The sequence below is a fragment of the Galeopterus variegatus genome, unplaced genomic scaffold (assembly GCF_000696425.1).
Source record: "Galeopterus variegatus unplaced genomic scaffold, G_variegatus-3.0.2 Scaffold3186, whole genome shotgun sequence".
Taxonomy (NCBI): Eukaryota; Metazoa; Chordata; class Mammalia; order Dermoptera; family Cynocephalidae; genus Galeopterus; species Galeopterus variegatus.
Window position 1 is genome coordinate 83,016 of NW_007729297.1, and position 24,081 is coordinate 107,096.

Sequence of the window (24,081 nt, forward strand, 5' to 3'; positions counted from 1 at the left end):
AACTCACCAAAAAAAAAAAAAAAAAAAAAAGGAAGTGATTTTATTCTCCTAGCTTGTGTTTCAGAGTATTTTACTACTGTGATCAAATGTCTATCAAAGATTTTTGAAGCCCAAATTTGACTTTGAACAACCTCAAAAGGTTTCTCTAATGCACACGGCATCACACCCTATAAACAGCAAAGGATTCTGCCTTCTGCCTGCACGTCTTACTATCCAGTTCAATATTACCATGGCGCCTAAAAGGTTTTTAATATAGATATTAAATATATCCATATCATTGCTTCAGGGAGGGCATGAGCTGTGCTTTTTTCCTCTGGGGTCTTCCAAGCTATTTGCTGCTGACATACACTATTAAAAATAAACCTACCCTGAGGAACTAGTCATTTTACATGGTATTAGAACTAATGTTATCATTTAAGTAGCTACAGGGATTTGCCAACTACAGAGGCCCCAGATAAGGATGGAAAAATGATCATGTGAGATAATCTTCTGCATGGAAATGACTTTCATCATCTGTAATATGTCGTTTAGATGCTTATTTAAGACTTATACTATTGAACAAATATTGATGCTTTCAACAGAGTAAAAAACATCAATGCCATGGTGAGATAAAAGATCAGATTCACTTCTGGGGCTTGGGACTAGGTTGGATAGGAAACATTATCCCTGGAATCTATGTAGTGAGTAGAGGAAGGAGTGTGGAAAAGAAGGTAGAAGGGGACCCACTTCAATTCTACCACCTTCCACTTGGGAACATTTCAGACACTTGCATGTATGAGTTTACAGAATCTGCACAATAACCTTATTAAGGAGGTAGTATTTTTATTCCCATTTTACAGATGAGGAAACTGAAGTTCAGCAAGTTTTCTCAAACAGAAGTCAAACAAGGTCACTACCAAAATACGGCAAAACTGAGATATGTACGTGGTTCTGACTCCAAAGTCTGTACACACTACACAAATATTGCGCTCACTCCCCATCTGTAGAAGGATTCTGACTGCTTTCTCCAATCCACACACAGGGCAGAGAAATAAATTTAAAATGTAATTCACCATGTGTTCATCTGTTGATCCAGATGATTCATCTATTCATCCATCAATAAATATTTATTGAGCATCTACAATGTGCTAGGAAGTGTTTTAGGCACAGAGAATACAGAAGCAAAAAAAGACATAGGGCCCAACCCCAACAGCAAAGCCAGATGTCTACGTGCAAGCCCTCAGGGTTTGGTAGAAGTTGGATGCCCACATTGAATGAGTACACAGCTTGGTAAAGACAGTGTCTGTGTTTTATGCTGACACAATTTTGTAGCTCTATTGATAAACCAGATGATACCAAGGACCTCTTTAATCCCCATCAGACAAAGAGTTTCATAGATGAGACTCTCCCCAATCTCATCAGCATTGGAGCTCTAAGATGCAGAAACCTCTCCTCTATAGGCATAACTAGTTTCTGTTTCATGGTGCACTGTTGTTTACTGTTACACAGCACCATGACATCCATCCATTGTCCATTTGACCCTCTACAGCCCAGAAAAGTAGGCATAATTAGCCCATGTTACAGATAACAAAACTGATTTATCCAAGGGCAGGTAGTGGAGTGAGGACACTGGGCTAATCCTTGACTCTCTTCACCTTCCCACATACCTATTACAAAGGATAATGTTATCTGAGAGCTATGGCTTGCTGGGCCTTTTAAGGCAGGTGCTGTTACTGTGCCTGTTTTAGGGTGAGGAACCCAACACATGTAGAGATAAGTCACTTGCCCTAGTGCACAATATCAGAAAAAGACAGAAACAGAACTTAAACCTGAGCCTTCTGACAACAAGCTTCCAAGCCCTCCTCGTGGGAGTGGTTATCTTCCAAAAAGGCAACTTGGTCTGAGTACTATGTGCCATGTCCTCTCCTGTCATGATGCTGTCCCTCTGAGGACTAACCCCTTATTAAAGGCAAAACATTGAAGAGGTTCTCTCTTTCCATCCTTCTGTCCCTCATTTGCCTCTCAGATGCTAGGATCCCTGCAGCCTCCTCATCTGGGGCTATCAAAAGAGCTTCTGCTGAAAATATGGGGATATAGTTTTATATTAAAAGAGAAAAATAATTTGCATGAGGGGTCTAGCAAAGGAAAGAGAAGGGGATGAAGAGAAGACACCAGAGCTGGTACTAGGGAAGGCCTGGTGGTGATGGTGTTAGCGTCTGGTTAAGCTGCACAGCTGGTCTGATGGGAGTTGGCAAACTCCAGCCCTGTCTCATTTCTAGTGATTTTTACCTGCAGCATTTGCATATACATATGATATCTGTTATCCTAATTATATCTATTTTTGCAGGTACAGACAGATATACCCCAGAGTTGGGGTGCACATTAGCAGCTCACACGGGTCTCTGCAGCTGTGTTTTGATTAGCAGAAAAGGTTCTTTGGCATCGGAGAACTGAAATCACCTTTTAGGGTATGACAAGCGCAGCCAAGCATCTCACAAGTGAAAATCAGAGGATTCTCTAAGGAAGGAGTGAGAACGACCACAAAGAATTAAAAGGAGAATAACCTTTAATGGTTTCAACTGTGAAAGCTCAGTCATGCTTAAGACCTGCCATCCATCAGACAGCATGGCATTCCAGGCTCTCGTGGACCTACATTGGCCCACATACATGCTTCTGGAAGGAGCATCCCCAGGGGGAGCCCAGCCCACCATTTTTCCAGGCTGAGATCCAGCAGGGAGGATGTGAAGTTCAAGAGGCCAAGGATGGCTGGAGGCAGGAGCACAAGAGTATAATGGACCATGATGCACTTCCACCCACCTCAAATAATATGCAAATCATTTTGCAAATCACTGCAAGCCCTCTTTTATACCCTGTGGCTCAGGGACTCCTTTTAAAAGACATGTAGGTATTTTGACATTTGCATGCTCCACCATGGACTTGCATGTCCAAGCCCTCTAGACTTCCTTTCAAGAATTGTGCCCCTATGTTATAAACGGGTTTATGGGCCAATACATTAGGTGTTAAGTTTGTGAATCCTTTGTAATACATGGCATTTTCATAAGTTCTACCCCATTTGACCCTTGCCAGCTCCATAAGGAAGCCTGTGCAGGTTGGGGGAAATACCAATCTTTTTTCTACCCTATTCCAAAACAGTGGCAGGGTTTCTCCTTGGAGGAAGGGAAGTCCACATCAGAGGGGGGACCAGAGCTTTGTGTATTGAAAATACTCCTCAGGTGATTACAATGTGTTCCCAGGTAGCTCTGGTTGGGAATTACTCATTAAGTCATTTTTTCCTTCAACTGATATTTATTGAGGACCTACTATATGCCAGGCATTGTTCTATGCAGCTGACATTCAGTTGGCCGCAGACATTTATCAATCGTGCTACAGCCTATGATGAAAAGAAAATAGACTGTCTGAGACTAATTTAGACAAGAAAGTCTGTTTGAGGAAGGAAATCTAAGTCAAGACCCCTTACTGTGTCTGAGCCAGCCATGCAAGAGCCAGGAGGAGAGGTCTCTGGGCAGGGCTCTACCACGGGCAGGGGTTCAGGAGCAGAAGCTGGCTAGAACAAGATTGCAAAGGGCAGATAGTATGAGATGAGGCTGGGAAGGGAAGCAGGAAAGAAACCAGGCAGAGGTTTTTCTTAGGTAGCCTTTAAGCTGAACTCATCCTTCCACATAGTGGCTTAAAACCATCAGTTTTTTTTTTTTTTAATTAAATAGATTAGAATAGTACAGATTCTACACTATAATATGTAGTAGCCCTCCAACTTTAGGATGTACGAGAACCATTTAGAAGGCTTGGTAAAGCTCCCAGAACTTCTAACACAGCAACCCTGGGTTGGGGCCTGAGAATCTGCACTTCTGGTAAGTTTCCAAGTGACGCTGATGCTGTGGTCCAGGACACGCTTTGAGAACCACCGTATAAAGAATGTATTACATACATTACAGTCAAGTTTTGTTTTCTGAAACTCTTGTTTCAGTAATATATATGTTTACATGTACTGAATCCCAATGGAACAAGTATTTTTTAAGAGTGGATCATATTCAAAAAAGTTTGAAAGTTTGAACGAACGACTTAGGACCTTTCTTTAGAAGAAAAACTACCCTTTAATGCTCTAATCATTTGTTGCAAGTGACCACTCTAAAAATAAATAAACCGATAAATATATGAATAAAAAATAACAATAAAGAAAATCTAGATGGTACAGAAAATAAGATTCTCCTGCTGGTGGCCTCACCCTAGCCTTAATTTATTGTTCCACTGAACCTTCAAAAATATTGTGTTGCACTTTGGCATAGAGTCCAGCATCATGCTGTAAGCTGCCTGCCTCCTGACTCAGGGCTCAGGAGCAGTCTGGCTGCTATGACAACATTGTCATGCCCTGGTTCCATCTCCTTGGTGCTGCCATCTTCCAGAAGGCCCGGCGGCATTCAGTCCTTAAGATGCAATCCCACTCACGTGAGGCCTCCATGGCTTGGGTGATTTTCCACACATACCTGTTGACTGGTTTTCTCTGCAGATTAGTCCTGCTGTTCCTGTGAGCTGCACTGGTTCCAGATCCCCACAGGAAATTGGGAGTTAGTCCCAACTTTTCTCTTTTCTCTCCCTGGCCAGTTCTAACATTGATTATAAAATTGTCTAGTCCCTGTTCAGGAACAGACTGTCCTAGTGGGGAAGTTGGGGCTTCTTTTTGAAAGCCTAAAAGGAAGAGGCTGCACTGGTTCCAGATCTCCACAGGAAATTGGGAGTTAGTCCCAACTTTTCTCTTTTCTCTCCCTGGCCAGTTCTAACATTGATTATAAAAGTGTCTAGTCCCTATTCAGGAACAGACTGTCCTAGTGGGGAAGTTGGGGCTTCTTTTTGAAAGCCTAAAAGGAAGACAGCAGCCTCCAGAATCTACACGAACTCAGGAATCTGGAAACTTGCACTCATTCATTCACCAAGTCTTTATCAAGCACTTGCTGTGTGCAAGGCACTAGCAGTGCTAGGACTATCCCAGTGCTGAACACGGCAACACAGGTCCCACACTTCTGCTGCTCATAATGGGTTCACTTTCCAGCTTCTTCCCCAACTGGCTGAGTGACTTAGGCCCACCACTGTCCTTCTTAGAAACTTGGCATGACCAGTAGTGCACAACACGGAGCATGAAATGTTAGAGTTGCAAAGTATTACAAAGAAAACTGAATCCCATCTCCTAGTTTTATAAATGGGAACTTGGGCCACAGTGAATGAAAGGGGCTTGCCCTTGGTCACATGGTGTGCTGTTGACAGAAGGGTCCAAGCTGTTGGCTGAAACCTCAGGGGCTGTCTCCCACCTGGCTTCCTTGTACTCCTGCACATGACCTTTCCCAAGCCCATCCTTCCCTCCTGATCTCCCGTGGCTACCATGAAGATGGACAAGACTGTCTAGTTGGATATAAGTTGGAGCTCAAAGAAGGTGTGGTGGACATCAGGCAATTTCTGGTTTTTTGCAGCAACTCAGGTTTAATCTCTGTGACAGATGATGATGTTCCAGGGATCACTTCAGGTTGTCAGAATCCAGGCCAGGGACAGAAGCACCAAGGAGCCTTTGATTCCATGCAGGTGAGCTGACCCCCTACCTTGCCCTTGCCCACATACTGCATTTCTACTGATCCCTCATGGCACAGTTCAGTGGCTGCCACACCTGTTGATGCTCTCCCCAGTCCACCAGTTTGGAAGAGCCAACCTCTCCCCCTCAAAGCAACCAGCATTGTCTCTCTCTTTAGCACTTCTCTCATTCACCTTTAATGAGAGGGGTTATTCATCCCATCACTCACATGACACACAAGTGCAAGAAGGACTGAGGTCTGGAGCATGAAGGAGATTCAGACACAACCCCTGCCCTTGAGCAGTCCACACATGGACAACTGCCATGGTGCGTGGTAAGTGTGACAGCAGAGGACCCCAGGAACCCTGGTGAAGGCTAGGTTGTGTGCACATCTGCCCCGCCAACCCCCATCTCCCACCTTCCATGTGGTCATTGAGGGAGTCACCCTTTAATTCCAATGGGACTCCTGACCACAGGTGACTGGCCCAGGGGTTGGCATTGAGCCACACTGAGCCAATAAGAGGCCTTTCAGAGATCCTTTGAGACAGGCAAAGACTGTTCTAGGCAGCCCATTTCCTTCCACGAGGGTGTCAGAAGTGGAAGAAGCCAGTGTGGGAGGGGACAGGATGGAGCAGATGCTCAGAGAGATGCAGAACAAGAGATGGAGTGTTCTGATACCATTCGAGACCCTTGTTTCACTGGCTCCTGAGGTCTTGTTGCATCTTTTCTGAGATATTCCAGTATCTCTTTAGTCCCCTTCTTCCATAAATCGGTTCGACTTAAGTTTCTGTTGCATGCAGCCCACAGCATCCCAATGGTGCAATACTCTGGGAATTCTCTGTGCTTGGAAAATGCCATGCTGCTGGTGGAGTTTCTTCTCCGCCCTACCCTCACCCCTACCCCAAACCGAGAGTCACCCATGGATGGTGCCATAATTATATTAGAAGAAAACCAAGTCACAAGCTATGTTTAAAAACAACATTGAAAAATAAAATGAGCCTCTAATGGTAACAGAAGGTGGTTGGCAAAGCTCCAGGGTAGGGTATCTGTAACAGATGTGTTGAGGCCATAGATGGAGGAGATGCTAAAGTCCAGGCTGGGAAAAACAATGAACGAATAATTTTTCTTCATTCTGTTTATACTACTGCTAAGTAGTAAAAGCATTTCTTAGCTAGAGAAAGAGCTAAACTTGATCATAGGTATCAGTACGGTGAGTCTATTGACTGGTCTGGGTCCACGTTCTAAATAAAAGATTATGGACATTTACATGCACTATCGTTCCCTGTAGTGGACCAGGGTCAATTCCCAATATCCATACTACCCCTCTGTCATCCTGTGAAGGCCATGCAATTTGGGGTTTGACTTGGCTCCAGGAGTAGTTCTGGAGGTTAATCACATCCAATCCAAGGCCCTGGATTAACCAACTCTGAGTATGGAAGCTAATAAATTTCCATGCTCTTAGATCAGTTTGAGCAGCGTATCCTGTTACTGTCAGCTGAACTCATCCTGACCAGTGCATTCACTAATAAAAGGAAGAGCAGCTTAGTGATGAGGAGCCTAGACTCTGGAACATGAGAATTCTGAATACAGATTCCAGCTGTGCCACTTGCTGCCTGTATGAAACTGGCAGTTTACCCAACCCTCCTGATCTTCAGTTTATTAATCTGTACAACAGGGGCATTAATGTTACTATGATGATTATTTGTCAATTTGGAATATTTAGAATCCAGTCGCCCACCTTCAAAACCCCTTTTGGGGATCCCCCGGTGACCCTAGTAATAAGGTCTTTTTTTCCTGTCCTGGCCCAGCCAAATGGCAGGTCTTGATGTAAGTTCAGCAAATCCTGTGATCGAGTGATGGCCTGAAGATGACTGGAAGTTACATTGACCATAGCAGCTGGGTGACACAAGGAATAGCCCTCCCCTGTCACGTGGCTCTTTAGCGTTCACTGAGTCCCTACACCCTTTCACAACCTTGTGTTCCAGCCTTCTGACAACTCTGGAAGCCTCCAACATCCTTCTGATAAACTCCCTCCTTCTGATATAGTGAGTCCGCTTCTGTTGCTTGCAGCCAAGAATGCTGGCCCATAAAAGGGCCTTCTTTGTAAGGCCGTCGTGAAGCTTCACTGAAATCACACTTGTAAAGCATCTCACTGAATGCCTGGCTTGTCGTCAGGCTCAGTACACGTTAGCTATTGAGACTGTTACAGCCTCAGATGGCCCCCATGAAGGGATGATCTGAGTTAAACACAAGGTTTTGATTGACCGAATAGGGGAACACAGAATCCTAGTTGTCGAATTGGCAACTTTCCCCTCTTCACTTAGACTTTGGCTGCTTGGGGTCTTACGCTTGCCATATTCACTGTGAATTGGCAACATTTGATGAACACAACGAAAAGGAGGAATAGACCATCCAAAAGCCAACACCAAACAAACAAGAATGTCAAGTGACAATTTTGGCAACAAATTCTCCTTCTTCGCCATGATTTGCTAGTCCTAACATTAAAATCACTTCACAGTCTCGGGACACATCCAGTGAGCGGCACAAGGAAGTCAGGAAGGAGAAGGAGCAACGGCTCGAGGGCAGAGCTCCGAGACCAGCTCTGGCGGACAAACCACTGTCCTGGGGTCACGTCCTGTAACTGCTCTGCCCGGCCGTTTTACCACTAAACATGCTTTGAAGTGGATGGACCTGCTTCTTTCCTGCTAGGGGTATGAACCCGATGAATAATGCTTGTGGCTGTACTTTGTAATTTGGTACGTTCCAGACACCAAGTGATCATTGCCATCCACACTGTCATCATTCACAGCATCTCCTTCTCTTTCCCAACATTTGTTGAGCTATACTATTAAGTCGCCAGGGACAGGCAAAACATTTCACACACATTAGTTCACTTAATCCTTATAAGAACCTTACAAGGCCAGGTACCATTATTTTCATTAATAAACTGATGCTTACAGAACTTGAGTAACTTGCCCAAGGTCGTTTAGCAAGGAGGTCCTGGAGCCACGATTCACCTCCAAGTTCAGCCGGGCCCTTAGCCACACGGTTATAACTCAGCTATATTTCTTCAGGGATGCCCCTTTCTCCTATACATAGACTCAAACATTCTGACTCTAATTTCAGCCTCTTCTACTCTCAACAGGCCTTCCTCTGCAGCCTTAACAGCCACACAACAGAACTTTTGCTAAAATGCCTTCGTGTTTTTCATTTGGAAGATGGGTTTTATGCCCTGGCTGGGGCTGGTGGTGGATCCTGTCTCTTCTACATTATAAACTCTTATGTACATGTCATAAAAACGTCCCCTCAGTACTTAGGGCAATATATTGATCATAGCCATTTAATCTCACATGCAAAGTCACAGGGTTGGGTTTTCTGCAAATTTGGCCCGTAGGCTTTGAGCTTGTAAATCTCCCCTTACATACCAGTGCTGGGGGGCCAAGAAAAAGAATTATTTATGAATGGGATTCTCAGGTGTTCTGCCCTAGATTAATTGCTTTCAATCCTATTTAACAGAGGCACGATGTGTCAAAGGTGGAAAAATGAATCACAGCCAAACTATTTAGATGAGAAAAAATAAAATCAGAAGAGGCATGCATCTTTCTGGAAGGCCATTGTACGACCAGGTTGGGTTGTGCCTAGGGGGCACAGGATGGTGAGGACTGCAGCTCTGCAGGGGGCAGCCGTGAGGAGCATCACGTACATGCTCAGCCCGGGAGCCACTGCAGCCTGCAGTGCCACGCTGCCCCAGCCAGCAACCCCCGGCTTCCTTACTACTTTTCCCTGTTCCAGGGAGGCAGGAGCCCAGATCAATAAGATGCGTTGACAGAGGTGCTTGCAGCACAGCCATTTCTCAGGCCAAACGCTGATGACACCTATCACTAGCAATAAAAGGCTACCAGAGACAGAAGCGAGGCTCATTCCATCGCAGGCATGTCTATCCCTCTCTGATAAACATCTCCTGCACAAGCTTGCAGCAAAGAAAAACCATTTCCAGGAGGCAACCCACTACCACCTGCCGCCTGCCCTCACTCCTGTTTCCCAAATCGACAGTTTCTTGTGTCATTCAGCAGATTTTCTCAGGGTCGCTGGCGCTGGCCAGGCCATCTCCAACGATCATTCCATTTTACTCCTGAGTGTTGTGTGGAACGGGGAACACTGCTGGAGGGTTTGCAGTGGCTTCGTGCTCCCGGGAAGGTGTCGCAAAAACATACATGCTGTCAAGATCCATTCCAAATTAAATTACTTGAGGGGGGCCACGCCTGGTCAGTCCTTCCTTATTTTTGGAAAAGGCAAAGGCATTATTCTGCCAAACTAGTTGCTTAAAGTGCCTTAGTTTTGTTTTGTTTGTCCCTTCTCCTATGTTTGGAAAAAGAAGACTGTTCTGGATGTTGTAGCCAAGGTGGGTCTAAGTCCTCTGCCTCCTTGTCCCAGCAGGCACTCCTTTCTGACCTCAATCAGGGAAGGGTGGGCAGTAGCTAAAGAACTGGGGTCCAGTTCTGAAACAGATGACACGATCATCACCCATGGGGGCCCTTTTCTCCCTTCCTCCCTACACACATTGAGTGGCAGAACCAAGTAGCCCCAACTACAGCACCCTTACTATAAAAGGCAGAGGGGCAGGGCAAGGAGATGGCAGGGAAGCCCTCACTGGTCTTTGGTTTGAACTTATATCACTAAGAAGCTCTAGGCCTTAGAAGTTAGAAAAATAACATCAAAAATGTTTTTCACTCTGAAATCAGCTTAGAGAATGTGTAGAATAGTCCAAGATGGAATTGAGGAAAGCATTCTCTATAAAAAGAATTATCTGAGCCAAAGTTTCTCAACCCCAGCAGTCTTCACACTGAGGGAGATGTCATTCCTTATCGTGGAGGCTGTCCTATGCATTGTAAGGTGTTTGGCAGCAATCCTGGTCTCTACCCACTAGGCGCCAGTAGCACCCTCCAGTCACAACAACCGAAAATATCTCCACATATTGTCAAATGTCCCTGGGGATGGAGATTGTTCCCAGTTGCAAGCAAATTCTCCAAGAAAGTGTGTGGAGTTGGGAACAAGACTGGTATGTCCAGGATCTAGAGATAAACACTCCGGAGCCTGCACAATTAAAACCCACAACACTGGGCTGTGAGAGCACTAAATGAAATGGGAAAGGACTTCACAAAACAATCATCATCATCATCACCATTATCATCATCACCACAGCAGCTACCTTTTCTGGAAAGCCTATGAGAGCGCTAAATGAAATGGGAAAGGACTTCACAAAACAATCATCATCATCATCATCATCACCATTATCATCATCACCACAGCAGCTACCTTTTCTGGAAAGCCTATCATGTGCCAAGCCTGTTGCCAGGTACTCAGCACACACCATCTCTAACAAGTATTGGGGATTATTAATGTTAATGCCACGAGCTGGTGACTCAGAGTAACTGGTAGCCACAGCCAAATACGGCAAACATGAGTTACCATGGCCAGGCCACCCTCGCTGCTACACAGGAAAAAAGAGCATATGCTTTTTAGTTCCTTCACAGGCATGCTGCCAGACTGGGGATATTTCTCGACACAGGACAAGCTAGAGAACTGAGTCGTGCTCCTACTGGGAAGATCACTAGCAGAGGTGATCACTGCTCCCCTCCCCCACCTTGCATGCCTTATACATTTGCTGCCCACTCACCTGTACCCTCATTACGCAGAGTGGTCCATGACCAGCAGCACCAGCATCACCCAGGAGCTCGTTAGAAATTTGGAATCTCAGGCCCCGCCTTTGGCCTTCCAATTCAGAATCTTCACTCTTACAAGATCTCCAGGTTACTTGTGAGTGCACTAAAGTCTGACATGCTGCTCTATAATAATAGTAGAAGGCTGCTAGCATCTGCCAGCATTTTAGAGTGTGCACAGATGGACTGCAACATCCCTTCTCTCTCTAGATTCATTTATTCAATAAATATTTATTGAATGCCTGCCATGTGTCTGGTGGCCCCTCAGTACCCCTCAGACAGGTGACTACACAGATGAAGTCACTCGGTTTATACAGGAGAAAAATGAAGCTCTACCAGATTAAAAAACTTGGGCAAAATCCTGCTGCTAATAAACAGAGTGAGAGTTTTAACTCAGACATCCTTTTCCCAAACCCTGGCTCTTTCTACTACACCCATACTATTTTTCAAGCACACTCATGGTGCAAAAAAAAAAGAAACAGACATTTCTGCTTATGTTAACTACTGAATCATACTGAAGGCAGGATTGGGGGGTCACTCAGACTGATGGCTGGAATCTGTCACAAACTCATCCAGAATCAGAGGTTCAAAGACAGTTTAGCTCACTGGGGTGGGATTAGTTTTGCTCTAAGCTTTCCATCAGTTTCATCAGTTCCAAATCAAAGGCATTTAAAGACCACCATAAAAAAATGCAAAGTAACCACAGCTACTGAGGTTTTAACAAGTCTGCCCCTCAAATCCTCAAATTTAAGTGCAGACTTAAATTAAAATGGAAGTACAGATCATGTTCCTGTTGTGAACCCCAAATTCTTTCCTCACCTAAACTTCCTAAAACTTGAAACCATTCTCGTCATCATTTAGGGACTTTTTTTTTTTCATAAAAGCGGCCTAGTTTTAGGCATCAAGAAGCCCCAAAGCTCTATGAGTCCAGGGAAACTTCTCAAGAGCCTTGGTTTTCTCAGTTGTAGAATGGAAAAAGATAGAAACCCATTGCAGAGTTCCTGGGGGAATTAGTTGAGCTAAGTGCTTAGCCCAGGTCCTGGCACCTGTGCTACAAATGGCAGCTGCCTTCTCCCTCCCTTTCTTCTGAGAACACCCCACGGCAGGGGTCTGCTGAGGATCATGGCACCTGATGAGTCTCCCAAGGGATTTTCCAGAGCATCAGGTTGAGTTGAGCTGAGCTGGGAGTGTGAAGGAGCCTCATTACAGTCCAGGGGATGGGGCTCCACAGTGGGGGGCTGCTCTATTCACTCGAAAGTCAGCTTGCTGCCATCTTTGGCATGCATTCAGAGGTGAGCTTTCTGTAATGCTCAGGAAAATAAGAAGACAGCTGTGAAACTCTCTGATGGGGTGGAGGCTGTAATAGCCTACATGGATACCTAATGTTCTTCTGGTTTACCTGGCTCAGAGAACTCCCCATAAATGAGCATTAGATCCCCCCATGACAGAAGCCAAACATGCTAGACATCCATCCATGTGCCCAGCTTCCCTTGCAGCTATGGAGCAGCCACCAAATGCCCCTGACCAAGACTTTGACTCAGGAGTCAGGGCCTATAAAGAATCCATTATGTTTAGGAAGTCACAGGGGTAGGAACTCTAGCTAGCCCAATGCTGTAGGGTTCAGCTCCTGTGGGGTCAGCAGCAGGACTGTTTCTAGGCAATAACAGTATTCTGGAGACTGAACCTGGATAGGCTGAGGCTGATTCCCAAGTACATTAGTAGGCTATTTCTCTGTTTAAATTAAACAAGTTTCTGTTGCTGAAACTAAGAACGCTGATGGAAGCATCCCTCAGTTTAATGCCTAGTTTTAAACTTAATTTGCAGAGAGAAGTACATACACTTAGGAAAATCCCCACCACAGACCTACCTGTACTATGTCTACACAAGTGCTTCTGAAAACAAGGTCCCTGGAACTCGTGCATTGGAGTCAACTACAGTGCAACCAAGGTATTGACAAAAATGCAGATTCTTGCATCAGAATTTTTGGGTCTGCAGCTCAGAAATATTCATTTTTACCAAGCCCCCATCTTTCCTAATTGTTATGTTCACTATAGTGTGAAAACCACTGGTCTATGGTGCTTCTTAACCTTTCCCATGTAGCCAATTGCTAACATAGGTGGGGCTTACTGTGATAAAAGGAAGTTGCTCCTTGTGACCAAAGGCAACTGGCCCTGGGGGGCTCTGGCTGCCCTAGGTCCCACAGAGCCACCCTGAGCACTTAGGGGAACCATTATCTCACACAACACTACCCACCTTGTGTCTTCACTGACTGTAAGGTTCTGGACTATTTCAGGGCAACTTCATGGTCCAGTGTGATCCATAAACTGTTTGTTGTCAGTCCACCTCACCATAACCATAGAAATTGACAGTGAGAGTTGAGAAGCTGCTTTGGCAGTATGCCAGAACAATTTCACGGTTACTGAATCTGTAATACAAGTTTGAACTTATATTTTGTTTTCTATTTCTCTTTTTAGAAATAGACTCTGTTTTCTATTTCATTTTTTCCTAATAATGTACTTTCATTGTATTCTACGAAAGTATTGGTCTGTGACAGATTGGGGGGAATAAAAACAAAACCAACTGGTCCTTCGCCAGAGACGGTCCTTCACCACAACTGGCCTATGGCATACCAAAATAATCATGCCATCAGTACACCATAAGTCAGCCTGGGGTTCTGAGTCACGTTTGTCCAGCCTCAGATCCTGAATTCCTTCTGGACGTGCCTGTCACTGGGGGCTGTGGTTTTCTCTCCCACCATGGGCAGAGCATCTAATTTCAAGACTAAATTAGTACCTAAATTCAAAGGTCTTTTTGTCTCCAACACAAGGGAAACCTTATGCTCTCTTAAGGGTCAAGATAGGTGGCTCAGTAGCAACCCTGTCCCATCACCACCCTAGATAGTACTTGTTCCCAGGTCAAATGTGACCAGGCCCTAGAGAACTTTCAGGGTTCAAGTTCTTAAATATGACAGTGGCAATTTCTCTTTTCCCTTTAAATTTTTTATGTACGATGTCTATTTCCAATAGTTTTTGAAATAAGAAATCTAACTTTTAATTTTATTTAGATATAATTGAAGTACACTGAACAACACATATGTCAAGTGTTCAATGTGATCCATTTTGAAATAGGTATATAATTGTGAAACCATCACTACAATCAAGATAACAGACATTTCTATTACCCCAAAAAGTTTCCTTGGGTCCCTTAACGATTTCTCCCTCCATCCCCAGACAACCACTAAACCACTAGTATGCTTTCTGTCACTATGGATTAGTTTACATTTTCCAGAATTTTGATAAATAGATTAAACTGTATGTACTCTTTTGGTTCTGACTTCTTTCACTAAGCATAATACTTTTGAGATTCATCCACATCATTGCACGTATCAGTAGTTCTTCCTTTTTCATTACTGAGTAGTATTCCATTGTATGGATATTCCACAACTCGTTTTGTCCATTCAACAGGAAAAGAAATTTCAAAAAAGAAAATTTAATTTCCCTGGTCTTCCTGGAAGTATAATAACGAGGAGGAAGAGAGGAAAAAGGAAGATGAAAAAGGAGTAAACTTCTCCCAGCTCATTCCTACCTCAGGGTCTTTGCACTTGCTCTTTGCTTGGCTGAAATGCTCCCCAAATCTTGGCACAGTTAACACCTCCACATTCACATCTCAGCTCTCAGGTCACTTCCTCAGAGGCTTTCCAAGGTCCCCCTAATATTCCTCTCCATGCCCCGACCCAAGTCACTCTCCATCACATTGCTCAGTGTTATGTTCTCTAAAATAACTTATTATTCTCTGAGCTTACTAAGTCTGTTGATTGTTTGTTGGCTATCCCTTTCTTTAGAATGTAGGCTCCAGAAGAGCAGGAACTTCCCATATCTGTCCTGTTCACCATTATATCCTTCATGCCAAAAATATCACCTGGCATACAGTAGGTGCTCAATAAATACCAGCTAAATGAATGTACAAGTGAACAAATGAATGAAATGAGAAGGCGAAAAAACACTATAGAATGTACTGTATTTTTAAAGTTGTAAAATCTTTGGTTTTGAAAAAATCTCAGAACTCCTTGACAGACTAAAGACACTTCCAAGACCCCCCACCAACACTGGGGGCCACGCATAGATCCACTCAGAGGTTTGGACCAGCCAGAGCAGCCGTGACATGGAAACCTATTTAAAGCAGTGGTGAGAAAGCCAGCCTCGGCTACCCCCACTGCACCGGCTGGCTCCAGCAATCCTACAAATCATCGGAAATGCTAAATCATGTTTAAATCCCTGTGATTGTGACCACCGAGAACTATGAAGGACACTCACGCATAATTTACATACTGCCAAGCTCCTAAGAGCCTCTAAATAAAGCCCCTGAGAGCCCCCAGGCACTATTTTTGAGGAGAAGGACATCAAGTGACAGATTAAATTGAGTCTGTTCCCCCAACACCAGGGAAAATAGAAACCTCGCCCTCCCCTTGCTGACATCTGTGAATGTCTTAAACTCCACGTGCTGTCAGACACTTCCCAGGGAAGCCATTATTACACGGAGGATGTACACATGTGTTGTTGTCTCTCCCATTTCACACAACAACTCCACTGCAGACAGGTACTTGTGCTTAGACTTTCATTCCTTTTCCAGATTCTAACCATAAAAGGTGTTTTAATCTTGAAGCACGAGGGAGGAAGTTTCACAAGGGCATTTTGCATTCTGCCTGCAAATGTTAAATTACATTTGGTCACAACATGGTTATAACACTAATACTGAGTTGTTCAATGCTGCAACTATTAGGGGTTCTGAACCCAGACCCGATAGACACGCCTGCAGGCAGGACAGGCTGATAGGATAATTTTTCATCCCAACCATTAGATTTGGCTACAGAACGCTTTATTGTAATGACCATAATTAGTTTTTATAATCTGACAAAACAGGATGCAAAAAGGCCAGAAAAGCGAGGCCTACGACATTGTAAGCAGTTCTTACCTTTCAAGGGCCCAAAGGAAAACAGCACCTGTTTAATTGTTTTGTTTTGTTTTCCGTACAACTCAGAGGAGTCTGCACAATTAAATACACACACACACACACACACACACACATGTGAACCAAATAAAATGACCAAGTGAATACAGGTACCTGAGTGGCTGGCCACTTAAATGTCTACCAGTGCTCATGAACCCTCCAGAAGCTTGAAGATGGTCTGTCCCTGGCCCAAAAGACCCACATGCACAACTGGGCTTTGGCTCTAGTTTCAGGTTTCTTTATCAGTTGGGACCTTCCATTAGGATGTTAGAAATTCCCTGAGTTCAAGCGTTGCTTTCACTCTTACCACTATGCTGTTCTCTTCACCCCCAGGACTGAGCCAGTCAATAACACACCCCCAGGTAATAATCTGTTTGATTAACTGACTGTGAGCAAGGAAAGGAATGACAGTGTTTGTTTCACAGTTGCATCCCCCATGCCTAGCATATTACTCTGTAAAGTGAATGAAGAAAGAAATGGATGGACAAATGAATGGAGAATACTGTGAGCAAGGAAAGGAATGACAGTGTTTGTTTCACAGTTGCATCCCCCATACCTAGCATATTACTCTGTAAAGTGAATGAAGAAAGAAATGGATGGACAAATGAATGGAGAATATTTTAACCATATTATACCATTTGATCCTCACAACAACCCTGTGAAGTAATAACAATATAGTTAACACTTACATTGTACTAATTATATGCCAGCCACTGTTATAAATTCTTCATACATATTAACTCTGTTAACACTCCAGAGCCCTATGAAATAAGGACTGTTATATATAATAAGGACCGTTATTATATATAATAAGGGCTGTTATTATATTTAACAGAAAAAGAAATGTTGGAGGCATATGGAAGATCACACTGCTACTAGGAGGCAAAGCTAGTTCCCTGTTAGATGCTCTTAAGCACTATGTTACTTCTCCATTAGTTATATTTTATGGAGCAGAAAACAAAGGGTAGCAATATTAATTTGAACAAGACTACCCACTATGCAAACCTAGGACTGTGTTCCCTGGACACTGTTAAATGACAGAGCCAGGGTGTGAACCCAAATAGCCTGACTGAGTCCACAGTCTCAACATCCAAGGAGCGCATGTGGAATCAAGCTGGTCCACTGCAAATATTTGACATCAGTAAAAGAGAGACTGTCCAGGGGGGGCTGAGATGATAGTCACTGGTTTGCTCAACACTATTCTCCCAAAATGGAGGTACGGTGGGACCCAGGAAAGAAAGAGAAAACAAAACAAAACCTGGAAAATGTGGGCTCCACCCCAACTCTCCCAAAATCATTTCGTTTTCATTGGAGAAGGAGAAACGTGCTGGCATCTTCTCTTGTTCACTCTCTGAGCATTCATTACAGCCTGAGCAAAGGTCACAGCGAACCTGAGCAAAGTTCTTAGCAAAAATGGCATGCATTACAGCCTGAGCTGTAATTTCTGAGGAAGTCTTCTTGGGGACTGGATTTTACCACAAAGTATGCTGAAGAGTCTGGGAAAAGTGGGAAAACCCAGGACGAAAGAGTGGAGGCCAGGACCAAAACTTATAAAACATGAAGAGGAAGAAAAGGTTAGAGCTAGTTCCTACCATTGGTGTGTGGGTTTTGGATTATGGTTTATTAGGTAATTGCTTCTGTTTTGTGAATGCACAAGAAAGTGGGGAGACACAGATTTGGAACTGGGAAATGTTCGTCTCTTAAAACTTCAAGTGTATGTTAAATTGGAGAGAACAGTGTCGTTACTGTGGCTGGAGAGATGAGGATAAAAATTGAGTGAAAGATAGTGCAATAATTAAGAAAACTTAGTCACACTCAGAAAGGGGAAAGAGAAGAGATGCATGGGCTATCCCCCACCCCACCCCCTTCTGTTTTTGTCCCTTTCTTACTCAATCATACATATTGAGCTAAAAGAGAAGGGCACAGGTTTGAACTGAAAAGTTTGCACAGGACTGATAAATTGAAGTTCCTTGTGGTGACAAGGTAGAGCTACAACTGTGACTCGAACTGCAGCCCCCAAAAGAAACATTTCTCTCCCTCAGGGAAAAAGAAAAAAGAAAAGAAAAGATCTTTGCTCAAAAGTCAGTAGAGAGAAATATTCCCTATTTAAGTCATAGCTCAGCCAGAGACTTGGAGTTGTAAATTACGAATAACGTGAGTGACAGGCAGGCCTGGCTCACAGGCAAGTGCCAGTACTCCAGAACGGTCCTGAAACAGAAATTGCTGTTTCATTTCTACCAAACAGAAACCAAAAGGTGCTTTTCTCCATAAACACTGATGGGGAGAAGTGATCCACAGGGCAACGTTTCACTGCACACAACCTTTTTTATAAAACCAAGATTCACATCTCTGAGAATTTTTGATCTGGTCTTTAAAAAATGGATGTTTTGCCAAAAAAGTTACAATTTTAAAAAAGAATCTTTGTTGCAAAAGATTTGCTAAATTAGTTAATCTAGGAGTCCCATAGGGTGGTCGTTTGAGAAGATCTCTTTTATGAATGAAAATGAGTTTCTTGGCAGAGCCAGTCACCTCCAAATGCACACACTCAAAGTACAGGACTCTAGAGATCTCACACCTATTCCCAACAGAAGACCTGTAAGAGAACTAATCACTATTCCTAGATCCTAAGGTCCTGCTTCTTGAACTGGCAGATGGAAATCCCTGCACCCTGCTGGGCGTTCTGAACACCCCACTATTAGGTTCCAGGAATTAGCTACAATCTATTGCGTGAAAATGAATTTTTTTTTTTTGCATGCTCTGAAAACCGCAAAAGGATTTAACCAAAAGGAAGCAAAGGTTTTCTTTTTTATAAATTCGATTAGTCTTTTCCACCTTCTCTGCCTCGGGACATTTCCTCTGGGAGAAATTTTATACCCAGAGACCCCTTAGCGAGGCACTGTTGCATGCGGGGCGCAGTGAATTTAAGTGTAAGACGCTCAATGTGGACGTAAAGTAAAAAATCGCAGGCACTTGCAGCCTCTAGCGAAGTCAGGGGAAAGCCCTGCACGGGAAGAAAGACGAAGTTTGCCGCGGGCAGGCAGTAGGGGATACTCGCTGGACGAGTGCAGGTGGTTACCAAGCCCGCCCTCAGCTCGCCACGGCCGAATTTCCCGCCCGAGCCGGCGCCGGAGCGCCTTGTCCCCGAGGTGCACCGGGCGCCGGTCTGGAGATAGCCTTTGGCGGTGGGCAGCGGGAGGCACCACGACGCCCCCCCCCCACCACACACACACACCCAAACTGCGCCTTTTCGCCGCCGCCGGGGCTTAGCTGCTGGGAAGTGAGCGCGTCGAGGGCGCAGAGCATAGACAGCCAGGGGCGGGGGCACCCACCGGAGCCTGCTCTCCCAGGCCTCGGGTTCGATGCCGCCGCGGTGTCCGAGCAACAGCAGTTCGGGTGGGAAAGGAGTTTCTGAAACTCCCGTGGAAGCGAAGTCCCGGGTGTTGGAAAATAACCGAACCTATGGTGGGCTTTCCAAACTTGATCTTTGTTTATGAATTTTCCCTTCTCCCCCCTCCCATCACTTTAGCCCCAATCCTAGGAAAGAGCCCTAAGGGCTAGGGTACAAGTGACCTCAATTCTTTCCCCCTTTCTCCCTCCCCCAATAAACTTTCAGACATGGAAAATATAAATAAACCCCGGGTGGTTAATGCGGGTGCATTCAGGCGCCCCCATCCCCAAACACACGCGCGCACACACACACACACCCCTCACCACCCGTTCTGTCCCACCCACCTCCGAGTAGGGGAGGGACTGTGAACCTGATCTGTGGGCTCTTGCCCCGAACGTTTCCCCATCAATAATGTTGATACCATCGTTGCGCCTCCTCCCCCGTCCCCAGGGCGCCGCTGCCGCCTTTTTGCCGCTTTTTGCTTGGCGTAAGAAAATGAAACCTCTTCTATTGCCCTTCTAGCCTCGGCAGGGGGCCGGTGGGGCCGGGGGCGTCCTCCAGTCCTGGGGTAGGGTGTCCAAGCAGCGTGGGTGGAACGGGAAAGAGAGTCTGGGGCCCAGGCAAGGCCTCATCCCAGGCCCCATCCCAGCCCTGGGATGAGACTGGGCCAGAATAAGACACTTTTGAGAACCAGGCCTCATAGTGGGGAGCTTCAACACCCCCTCCCTTTCCTGGGACCCCCAATCGAGTGAAGAAGCCGGGATACCCCTTCGCTGGGAATGCAGCTGTGGACCACCGCCTTGGGGCACAGTCCTTCGGCCCCGCCAACCCACTGAGGGCACTCTAGGTCTTGGGAGAACTGAGGGGACCCATTGGTAGAAACAGGCATCAAACCTCCAAGATGCGAGTTTGCCAAATTCGCCAAGCGCCTCCCCCGAGTGCGGTTCCTGTCGGCCCGCGAGGTCGCGACCCTGGAGCAGCTGCTGCCTCACTTCGGGCCACCCCCATTCCCTAATGCGGAGCAGCCCCTAAGTACAAGGCCTTCTCGAGGAACCTGCAAGTCCGAGCCTCGTTACCCGAGTTCCCCCAGCAGCTGCCCCCACCCAGGGCTCGGAGGGTCGGGAGGGCTCTACCCCACGTAGAGCGCGCAGTTCTCCGGGGTGGGCAGGGTTTGGGAAGGACTCCAGCTCTGGCACTTAACTCGCACTCGCTGCCTTCTTTCGACCCACTCAAAAATAAAAATTGACCCTCACTCTGTCTCCATTTTTATTGGTTTAACTATTTCTTTGCATCGCTGCACGCGGAGCCTCGCCAGCGCCCTGACACTGCGGCGCCCGCATCAGCGAACCACAGAACTTGGGCCCGAGACAATGGCCCGTAATTGATGTATTGCCATCAACAATAAAGACCAGTTCTCTTCTCTCCGCCATTCTGATCATCCCCCTCCTCCCATCCCCCCCCCCAACCTCCCTCCTCTCCCCCAGACGCAGGGAAAGAAAACAAACAAGAAATTAGCGGGGGACGCGGCACGCAGAACGAGACGCCCGCCTCTACGCCGTCGAGGACGCAAAAGAACGAAAAAAGTTATTAAAGTTTGGATCCCTCAATTAATTCGTCTCTGCTCGCCCATTTTTAATTAAACATCGAGAAGCTGTTTTTGCATGTTCATTTCGTCTGGTTGTTTGTTGTGGTGTTTGGGGGGAGGGGAAGCTTTTTTTTTTTTCCTCCCCTTAATCTTAATCACACATAGAGCAAGTAAAGAATACGTGTGAAGCTGTTCCCGGGAGCTTCCCGCTGCGCGCGCGGCGCGTACCGGGAGGAAAGGTTTGCAGGACAGACAGCTCGGCTCGGTTCCTGACAGCACGCGGTGCCCCAAGGCCCGGACTTTCAAAAAGCCAGGACTGTTAGAGATGAATGCGGGCGGTTTCAAACGTGGGCATATTCGGGGCAAACGAGTGTGCAAGTGCACACGGCCTCGTTGGAATACCTGGGAGAGTGCGGGTCATTGTGCCTGCGAGGACTGTTTGCGGAGTGCAGGGTTGGTGGTGGTGCGGGATTTACACGTGCTCCCGAACACGTTCCGGGGGGTCTGGGCAAATCGAGTGACTCGCACCCCAGGAGCGCGTAGATCCATCTTTGCCGTGGGATCTCTTTAAATATTCAGTGAGAAATAATGGCATTTGAAGCACCACCTATGGAAACATTATTATCTTCATTCTTCAACATCAACCCCACTGATAGCTTCGTTTGTCTTTTTATCAAAATCTACTGTACCCAACAGGACCTGGGGAGAAAGGGGGAGCGAGGAAAGGGTGTGTGCGTGTGTTAGGGACCGAGCGAGGGCAGAAGAGAGGAAAAATAGGAGGGAGCGGAGACAAGGTAAAGAAAGGGCGAACAGGGAGAACGAAAGAAGGGAGAAGTTATACCAAGAAAGAGAGAAAAAGAGTTAGCAGATGGAAAACAGGCATTCACCGCACACAAAAGATTTACACTTAAAACAGAAGACTGAAGAAGCTCACAGACAGAGAAAGGGGTCATTTAGGAGAGCCCGGTAAGGGTCCGCAGTACGCGAAGCTCTGCTCGGGAGACGGGTGCCCACTTAGCGCGAACCGACTGTGGCACTATCCAGACATACGGGCGCTCCCGAATTGGGGCGTCCTTATGAGCCCTTTGCTTTCCCGATCGCAAGATAGGGCAGGGATTGTGTATCTGCACCCCCCCCCCTTCCTCCCCCATTGCTCAGCTGAAGTTTAGTTTAGTTTAGTCCTTCCGGCGCAAGACTACGGGAACCTTGGAGCGAAGAGACCCTAAGGCGCGAGGTGGGAAAAGCTAGGCTGAGCCAAGGACCGAGCCTCAGGTTCGCGGGCGCCTGAGCCCGGATGCAGGACTGCGGGGCCCGGGCTCCCAGCTCCCTGGCTCCGGGCTCTGGGGCACGGGTAGGGAGGCTGCATCCCAGCTCGGGGAGATGGAGATAGAGCCAAAAGTTTGGGTGCCACGCTCGGCAAGTGCTCGAAAAGTGGAAGCAAGCTTCCTCGAGGCCAGGCAGCTGTGGACAGAGATCACCACCCACCCCGCCCCCATCCCAACTCACTCGCCGCTCAGCGCCACCACCTCTTTCCTAGAGGCTGGGGAGCGGCCCCCTCCCCCACGGCGGGGAGCTCTAGGGTCCCAGGCACTGGCCTTGCCCAGGACACGGCCAAACCGGGCAGCACCTCCCCAGGCCGCGAGCGGTCTGTGCTCACAGGGTAAGCCGCGACCCCTCTCCTCCCCTCCCCCCGCCGGAGCTGAACTCGGAGCCCAGGACGGTCCTCGCTCTCCGCCCGCCCCGGGCTCGCCGGCGCCACAGCCGCCGCCGCCTCCCCGCGGAGTGACGCGCCCTACAGCCAACCCGGGCAGCCGGGGGGAAGGTCCCGGAGGGGTCCTGGGCGGAGCCAGGCCGCCCCCTATCCCACGGGCTCGGGGCCGCTTCTCCCGAAAACTTCAGCTCTAATTGTCCTGGGAATGTACGAGGTAGAGAAAGGGAGCGAGGCAGCAATTTAGAGGCTGGAGGCTCTGGGCCCCTTGGGGTGGGTGGGAGGAATGGAGGTGGCGGGAGAGCTGCCCCTCCCCCCCCAAGCCCCAAACCCATCACGTTCGCAAACCTTTCCTCGATCCTCTTGTCCGCGCCCCCGCGAGCCCGGGATCCAGAGGATGGAGAACTCGGGGCGAAGAAGCGCCGAGCCAGGCTGCGGGAGGGAGGGAGGGAGGCCGGGCCGCGGGCGGGAGGCGGACCGGCGTGGGGCAGGCTCTTCCCCACTCGTTTTTTTTTTTTTTTTTTTTTTTTGGGTTGGGGGGGGGGGGGTACATTAACAAAACATTTGCAAATAAAAACAGTTTTACATTTTCTTTTCCACTCTGTATGCCATTTATTTATTTTTCTTTCTTTATTGCACTGAATAGGACTTCCAGCACAATATTGAATAGATATGGTGACAGTGGACATGGCTGTTTTGTTCCTGATGTTCAGTAGAAAGCATTGAGCTTTTACCACTGGGTACAATGCTAGCTTTTCAGGTTGAGAAAGTCCCCTTTCTTAATAATTTACTAATGGCTTTTGTTATAAGCAGGTGGTAAATTTTGTTAAATGATTTTTCTGCATCTATTGAAATAATCACATGGCTCGTTTTTGTTTGTTTATTTAATATGTTGAAATACATTGATTTTTCAGATATTAAACCAACCTTGCATTCCCAGAATAAACATACCTTGGTTATGATATTTTATCCTTTTTATGTATTGTTGGATTTGATTTGCTAAAACTTCAATAGAGTTTTTTTTCATCTATTTTTATAAAAGATGTTGACCTGTACTTTCATTTCATTGTAATACTTTTCTGGGTTCTGTATTGAGGTAATATAGGCCTCATAGAATTA

The 24,081-nt window shown here is 46.3% G+C and overlaps 1 pseudogene; it reads right to left on the reverse strand.

Annotated features, from left to right (window-relative positions):
* Positions 1-21,803, reverse strand: part of LOC103600019 — a 64,603-nt pseudogene extending 42,800 nt beyond the window's left edge.
* Positions 21,804-24,081: the final 2,278 nt, after the last annotated feature.